We start from the raw sequence: 8,703 nt of genomic DNA, 5'->3' as shown, positions 1-8,703 counted from the left end.
AACCCTAAACAAAACACCAAGTTTATGAGGTTTAATCCTCTGATTTTTAAGTGTCTCAACCTTGTTTTTAAGCCTAACCAACCACTAAAGTGTTGTAAGCATTAGGACATAGGTTTGAGATGAGATAGACTCAAGTTTGGTAAGAAATAACAAGGATTTCATGAAAACAAAAACAATCAGTGGACTTTGGAGCCTTTTTGCCGGAGTTCCAGGGACTTATTTACTGTGAAAAACCCATAGAAACGTAGATAAGGTCAATACAAAGTAGTAGGAAAAAGAATCGAGTGAATCGGATAAGAATTGAGTGAGTTATGCTCATTTTCGTGAAGGGGTGTCAATCTACTCGAACCATTGCTTTCAGCTACGGTTTGGTGGATGTTTTGTGAGTTTTTAGGGTTGCAAAAGTGGTAGGGAGGCTGGTTATAAGTGGTATTTATAGGGGGAAGGATTAGGGTTTCAATGGGTTGGGCTTTGGAAGTGTTTAGAAGGGGTTACACTTTGAAACTAGCCCACAAAACCCAACTATATGGGGCTGAATTTTGTTGAATTGGGGCAGCCATATTTCTTTATTTTTTTTTATTTTTAAAACATTATAATGAGTAATTTTGTTAATTAAGTTGTGTAATAATATGCAACAATGTTTCCTCTAACTTGTAACAAGGTGAAATATGAAATAAAACATGATTTAACTAGATAAAAAGTGTAATGTACAAGTATGTAACATGTTTGTAAGTGACAAGTATATGTCACATTTTAGATGATTAACCGTTGTATAAATAAGTATATTATTAGGGGTTTTTAGGTATCAACAATTTAAGGGCAAGCATGGACATGCACCGTGAATAAGTATCGTATAAATATGAATTACAAATAAGGATTCGATGTACAATGAATTCCAACGTATGAACATGTATGAATATGTAGATGGTGAATTTAAAGAAATACGAATTTTATTTATGATCCAAGTCTCGGATTTTACAACGAAAAGACGACTACAATAATACAAGATTTCCAAAAATAGCATTAACAGGCGAGCTTTCTAATTATGGAAAGTATGAAAAAGCAGGGCGTTACAGTCTCCCCTCCTTTAGGAAATTTCGTCCCGAAATTTATTTAAGAGGTAGATTTAAAGAGTTTTGGTAACAGTTCGAGACTTGAGATTTTGAAACGTTTTGAAAAGTACGAGATTTTGGGAAGATAAAGATAAGTTTGTAAAATGATTTGTCGAGCCGAAATGGGTTTGAGGCATAAGCAGGGGTAAACATGTATAGGTAAAACGATTTGAAATGGCTAAAAATTAGAAAGTTCTAAGGGTAATAAGATAAGTTAGGATTTGAATGCGTAAACGAGCTTGATTGTGAACGAGGTTCGTATGAAAGGAAGGAAATAGGAGCATGGGGCGAATAATTGACACTAAATGAACGCAAGTATACGAATGATATGGGCATTAGATAGATGAAAGTAGCATGTTAAGGATGGAGTCTCGTTATGGATAATCGGGCATAATGTGTTTGTGAGTTGCTTAAAGCTTGTATTAGGTCCAAGAGGTCTGTAAAACACTGAATTTCCCATGGCACGTTTTACGAAATTTTGGTAACATGGTGAAATCACTTATATATAGGAAGTACCAGCGGCGTATCCACCATGTTTTGACCATGTTACGTCCGTTTCGTCTTCGGTGTCATGTTACGTTCCGTGTATTACCATACGCAGTAGCACACTCTATGGTTCTCATACGCCTATCACTATAATCCCGTGTGCACCCGTGATTATTTTGATCGTCGCATGATCCGCATAGCTTGTACTAGTTGTGTATGAATCGGGGTATACATAAAAAGTTTAGAATGTGTACGTACAAGAATATAGTATATAAGCCAGTCCATGCTTAAGTATGTGTGGGACCCACGCAAGCGAATCTCTCAGGTTACGCTCGCGTATAGGTACGAACGTATGAATCATGAGTAAGGATGAAAGTATGAGCATAAGCATAAAACATATGAACATAGGTGTAGGTATGAAAAATAAATATTGCGTATATGGGGTACGTTGAGACATTGCGAGAAAAAAAAAGTTAAGTATGTAGATACGAACGATATAAATAATGTTATCGCGAGATATCGACTAAAATGTGTATGATGATGTGCATGTATAGTTGTTTAAACAAAACGTTGAGTTTGTCGAATGAAAATTAGATTGAGCTTGGTTTGAAAGGTAGAATATAGTTTGTATATGTAAAGGAACATAAAGTACTCGTTGGTTATGCATAACGTATTTTGTAACAAATAGAAATGCTAATTTTGTTTAAAAGGGTTTACGTAATCCGAAAAAAATGGTCGGTCCCTATGAAGTCTTCTTGCCCACGTGTTTTGTAAATTGGTGTAGGAAAAAGGTTTTCATTAAAAAGTAAGTTCGTTTCATCAAATAAGAAATTATGAATTTAGGAGGTTCTTGTGAAAACTAGGATTCTTAGAAGAGAAATTTAGCAAAAGCACTTAGTGATTAAAAAAAAATTAACAAATGATTTGTTGATGTTGAAAAGGGTATTTGGTAAAACAATCATATAACTTCTATAAGATCTTATAAGTATTTGAGAAAGGTTGGTTTGGTTTCAATTAAGAATGGAAGTCTCTAGTATGACGATATAATGTGAGCAAGTTTTAGTGATTAAGTCGAATATGAAGTTCATGGGCAAGAGTTTCGTTGGACTGATTTAATTGATAGGTAGCATTTCGTAAGGTTTTGGAGTTCGAGTAATAAAACGTTTTAAGACATGATTAAGAATCTCGTGTATATGAGTTGAGTGAAAATAGGTTGTAGAATAAGATGTACAAAACAATGTATTTTGAAATCGGTATGAGTGGGTATTTTGAATGATGATAAACAATTTGGGTATAAAATATGATCGAGTTTGCATAATAAGATATTTTGAAGAGACGTTTTGGTAACGATCACCTAGGTAAGTGATGCGTGTTAGTGTATATATGTTTTTAGATATATATTTAAGCCCTTTTTACACTTTTAGCCAAGTTTTAAATTTATAAAACACGATATTTACTAACACTAAACACACATATGGGCAAGTGCACCCATCGTGGACGTAGTATAGTGTTGGTAAGATACCGAGGTCGTCCAAGGACACAAGAGCTTTTAATACCGGTTTATCCTCAACGTCTAATCAAATCAAAAATGTTAGAAAAATGTTTTAAACTAAAAAAAAAATAAAAACTAACTAAAATGCTGAAAATAAAAATAAAATAAAAACAGATAGACAAGATGAATCACTTGGATCCGACACGTGTATTAGTATAACCTTTGATTATTTTCGCACTTTTGCACTTGTTTAAGAGATTATCTTAGTTATTGTAGTAGGCCCCTCTTTTGAAGGCGACGTTACCCTCAACCCAGTAGTTTGAGTCAGCAAGGATACAATCCTAAAGGGTCGGATTATTGAAAGATAATGAATTAAGTTATTAATGCAAATTATGGTAGGCCCCGCTTTTGGCGGCGACGTTACCCTCGGCTAAGTAGTCTGAGTCAGCAGGGATACAGTCCTAAATAGCCGGGTTATAGTATTAATAGTAGTTAACTTATGAGGGGGTCAAAGAGTTTGGATCCCCGCCATCCAATACCTATGGGCATTGAAGGAGATCCTACTAAATTTGACCCAGGTCCCAAGCAGGACCTCTAAACGCTGAACAAGGGCAAGACCTTTACCAAACCGTTCCCTTAACCCCCGACCAGGTAGCCAACATACCTCCATATAGATCGTGGAGATATGAATGGTGAAAATCTTTTATTTTATATAGACAGTAAAATAACGCCAAGACACCACGGACAAACGATAAGGAAAGATCACCTTCAACATAAGTAACTAGTTATTAAAGTCATTAATACAAAACCAAATAAAAAGTGCAAAAGATTAAAAATAAAAAGTATTATACTAAACACTTGTCTTCACCAAGTGATGTAAGAGACTTAGGCAAACATGACCTTGATTGTCAAGAACTCTTACGATCAATCTTGGATCCCGAGACGACTCACACACTCTACGATGGACAATGGATGATGGTGGTGGATGATGGTGTTATGGTGGTGGTGGGTGGTGGATGAAGTGTGAGAGAGGTGGTGTGCCAAGGGATGAGAGAGAATGAAGCCAAGCTCCTCTATTTATAGGCTGAACAGAAGGCTGGACACGGCCCCGTGTCCGCTGGACACGGCCCCGTGCCCGCCTGACACTCTCTCTCTTCATTAATTGTAATTGCGAATTACAATTAATGCGCCTGCTGTACTTTCACCACGCCCCCGTGCTCGCTGGACACGGCCCCGTGGTGGGCAATGGAAGCTTCTACTGGTTTGTCTTTTCTGCTGCTTCCTGGGCACGCCCCCGTGTTCGCTGGACACGGGGCGTGTTCAGACTCTGTTTCCTTCTTTTTGCCTTGGGAGGTGCCGTTGAGGGTCCGGGCAGTCCACTTTTGTTCCTTTTCTTGTATTTATGGTAGAATTAGTGGTCTTTTTGCTTCTTTTTTGATTTTGAGCTCATTTCATCCTGAAAATACAAAAGGAAGACAAAAACACTCTTTTTCCAACATTAGTACTTAAAAAGGGTTAGTTTTATGCCTTTATTGATGTGTTTTATATGTTGCATTTTACACACATCAAATACCCCCACACTTGAACTTTTGCTTGTCCTCAAGCAAAACTCTTTAAATGTGGCTTACACTCCCAAATGGAATAGGTAGAAGAGAAGTTTTTTAGCTTGTCCTAGAGTGTCGGGAATCCAAGGTTTTTATAGGTTTTATTTTTAGTTATTTACAATCTTATTCGTTATGATTTATTTTGAACTTTTCACAAGATAAATTACTTATTCGGGCATAACATGTTTTATTAAAATTCCATTTATATACAAGTTCACATACCTCACGGGAGATCACTCAACACTCGGCCGAAGGTGTATATTTTAGTGAATCACTCGAGAGCGGCACGGAACTTACGTCTTTCCATAGGCTTGCCAAGCAATCAATCCTCCTCCTTTTTAACTTTTTACCTTTGTAAATATCAAGAGGACTTTTTGGGTGAAGGCTTGGGTTTAAAGGTGGGTGGTTGGTTAGTGGTTAGTAAAAAGGCGAAAATCGTAGCAAGCGTCGGTTTTCGTAAAATACCTTGTTTTTAGTGACTTAATTATTTTTGAAGTATTTCTCCAAACAAGCTTTTTATAGCTTTTGTTTGTTTTTTGACTTCATCATTTTTTTTTTTTTTTTGATGTCACATGAAAGGGCAAGTTGACGAAAAACCGAGCTTGTTACTAAAATAAAGGGTGAAAAAAAATGAAAAAGGTTTTTGGTGGGTAAAAATGGTTTTTGGGGTAATGAAATGAAAGGTTTAGGCTCAAAGGGGCTATCTAGGGGGATTTTGGGTATGTTAAAAAAATTGAAAAATAATGGTTTTGAAAGAAAAATAGTTAGTCCTAATGCCTCCATCATTTACTTACTTGGGTTTAAGTTGGTAAGGACCGGGAATGTATCGTCGTGGCAAGTTCTAGATTTGTAAGGACCGAGCGGCTATTCACACAAGAAACGAAAAATGAGCATTTAATCTAAATATGTGTATTTTTATGCTCAATAACGGCTCAAAACTCACTTTTGTGGGAATGGGTTTTTAATGTGACCAAGCATATATAATCGAATTTTAAACTAGACTTGTTATGCCGTTTCATAATTTTCTTATGTTGGTTCCTTTTTTATCACGACGCTATCGGTTGTAAACTTGTAAAAATATAACCTTTTTAGACTTGTTCTTCCCAACTTAAACTAAGACAAGTAAATAAAAAAAATGAAAAAGTTTTTTGAAAAAAATTTGGGGTGTTTAGCGGTTCCAATAGAGTTTTGTGTAAGGCTTGTGTTTAGGATTTTGCAAAATTTCAAGGTTTTAGCATCCCCCCCCCCCACACTTAAATTACACATTGTCCTCAATGTGTCCAAAAAACAATATTTTTGGTTGATTAAAATGTATAAAAGTGTGTTAGAAAGCAAATATTTATGTTACTGGCACTCTGGACACGGCCCCGTGTTTACCGGGCACGGCCCCGTGGTCAAGTGCCAGTAACAAAAATTTTAGAATTGAAACAGAAGCCTGGACACGGGGGCGTGTCCGCTGAACACGGCCCGTGTCCAGTTACCTGAACTGGGTGATTTTTCTGCAGGGGCTCAGCACGGGGCCGTGTTGGTTGGGCACGGCCCGTGTTGAGCCTTCTGTGGTGGAGATTTTTGTCGGGTTGCTCTGTTCTCCGTGCATGGTTCCATTTTTCTCGTTCCCTTTTTCATCCATTACCACCACGAGTGTGTTTTATTCTGCAAAAACTAAAAGATTAAACTAAACTAAGGATAGTTCCGCGGAATGCCTCCGTGGTGCGCCACGTTTATAAGGGTCCTTGGCTAGACCCGATTCCCGGTCATATGTCTTCAGAGTGGAGTGCCTTGCTTCCCAAGTTACACCGTCGGAGAGCGGCATCCAAGCTTGAGTCAATAACCTTCATGTAGTTGACCGGGTCGTCGTCCTCTATTCTCTTCCCAACTCCGAACTTCACCTCATCGTCCCCATATCTCAAAGTCAGTGTCCCTTCATTCATGTCTACCACTGCTTGTGCTGTGGCAAGGAAGGGTCTCCCTAGGATAAGGGGGACCTCGGTGTCTTCCTCCATGTCGAGTATGACAAAGTCAACGGGATAAACGAATTTGCTTACCCTTACCAAGACATTTTCGATGACACCTTGTGGGAATTTGACTGATCGATCAGCGAGTTGTATGCTTATTTTTGTAGGGCTCGTGGTTCCCAAGCCAAGCCTTTTGAACATTGATGAGGGCATGAGGTTAATGCTAGCCCCTAAGTCGGCCAAGGCATTGCGAACGGGTGATTCCCCTATTGAGCATGGAATCGTGAAACTTCCGGGATCGATCTTCTTTTGGGGTAGTTTATTGAGTACGAGGGCAGAGCATTCTTCGCCTAAATTAACTAATTGCAAATTTTCAATTTTCTTTTTATGTGTAAGGAAGTCCCTCATAAATTTAGAGTATTTGGGCATTTGGGTTAGGACTTCGATAAAAGGAATATTGACATGCAATTGTTTTAGCAAACTTTCGAATTTTGCGAATTGCTCATTGGTCTTTTGACGAATTAACCTACCGGGGTACGGAACTCGAGGAGCCTTGATAGGCTCTGGTGATGGGGGAGAGTTCTTTTCCTGCGGATGTGTTGGCGTTGTTTCTTCCGCCGCTGGAGGTACTTCTGCAGGCCCTACGGTGCGGTTTCGTAGTGTGATGAGGTGAACTTGCGCCTTTGGGTTTGTTTCGGTATTGCTAGGTAATGCGCCTTGCGGTCTCTCGGAAAAATTTTGTGCTAGTTGATTTATTTGTTTTTCTATGTTTTGAATGCTAGCTTGTTGATTCCTAAAATTAAATTCTAATTGTAGAAATCTTTCCGAGTTTTTCTTATCAGTGTCGGAGACGAGGCGAGATATAGTATCTTCGAGCCTTTCTCGTCCACCTTGTTGTTGAGTGAAATTTTGTGACTCATTTCTTGATTGCTGAAAGTTTGTTCGTTGGGTTTGTTGGTTACTACTATTGCCGGTTTCCCTCCAACCAAGGTTTGGGTGGTTTCGCCATCCTTGGTTGTAGGTTCCCGTTGGAGGACCCGACGGCCTAGGTCTATTATCAATGTAGTTTACCATTTCTTGTTGATCGTCCGTTTCTTTCATGCAACTCCAATTTTCATGTGACCCACCACACCCCTCACAAGCCATAACCGAGATTGTTTTTGTCATTTCTAATTTTTTTATTTTTGAAGAAAGGGCCTCGATTTGGGCTTGTAAAGAGGTGTTTTCGTCGACCTTATGGGCGCCCGGGGCGATAGACTTATTTCCCCGGGGAGTGTGCCATTGAAAATTGGTTTGAGCAATTTCCTCAATTTGATTATATATTTCGTGTGGGCGTCGATTACCTAAAAGTCCCCCGGAGCTAGAATCAAGTCTCTGCCTAGTATGTGGCAACAATCCATTGTAGAAAGTGGATACTTGTTGCCATATTGCGAGGCCGTGATGGGGACACTTGCGTAATAGCTCCTTGAACCTTTCCCATGTTTCATATAAGGATTCCCCGTCCTCTTGTGAGTATGTGTTAATTTCAGCCATTAATTTAGCAGTTTTAGAAGGAGGGAAATACTTATATAGAAACTTTTGGGCTAGTTCATCCCAGGTGTTTACCGATCCAGCTGGGAGGGTGTTGAGCCAAGCTTTCGCTCGGTCTTTTAGTGAGAACGGAAACATACGGAGGCGTATGGCGTCGTTTGATGCTCCATTGATCCGAAAGGTATCACATATTTCTAAGAAATTTGGTTATATGTAAATGAGGATCCTCGTCCGCAAGCCCGTGGAAGGTTGCGGAGTTTTGGAGCATTTGTATCAAATGCGGTCGAAGCTCGAAGTTATTGGCTTCGACATTCGGAGCATTGATAGCGGCGCCTAGATTACCTACGGTGGGCCGTAGATAATCCATAAGGGTACGTTGGTCCGCCATTGGGGGTGGATCACCCGAAACCTTCTCTTGGTTTTTGGCTTTTAACCTTTTTCTGAGAAAGCGTTCGGGTTCTTCTAGCGGTTCTTTTATGTCTTTATTGGAACTGGAGCTCATACATGTAGGTCCCGGTTTCGGG

General features: G+C 39.1%; 1 non-coding gene across 1 annotated transcript; it reads left to right on the top strand.

Annotated features, from left to right (window-relative positions):
- The first annotated feature begins 8,081 nt into the window (after positions 1 to 8,081).
- On the top strand, positions 8,082 to 8,188 carry LOC118483575. Its single transcript, XR_004870864.1, has one exon. It is a non-coding gene; the product is annotated as a small nucleolar RNA R71 (small nucleolar RNA).
- Positions 8,189 to 8,703: the final 515 nt, after the last annotated feature.

The sequence above is a fragment of the Helianthus annuus genome, chromosome 10 (assembly GCF_002127325.2).
Source record: "Helianthus annuus cultivar XRQ/B chromosome 10, HanXRQr2.0-SUNRISE, whole genome shotgun sequence".
Classification (NCBI taxonomy): Eukaryota; Viridiplantae; Streptophyta; class Magnoliopsida; order Asterales; family Asteraceae; genus Helianthus; species Helianthus annuus.
Note: the sequence above shows the minus strand (reverse complement) of the source record. Positions and strands in the feature narration are given on the sequence as shown.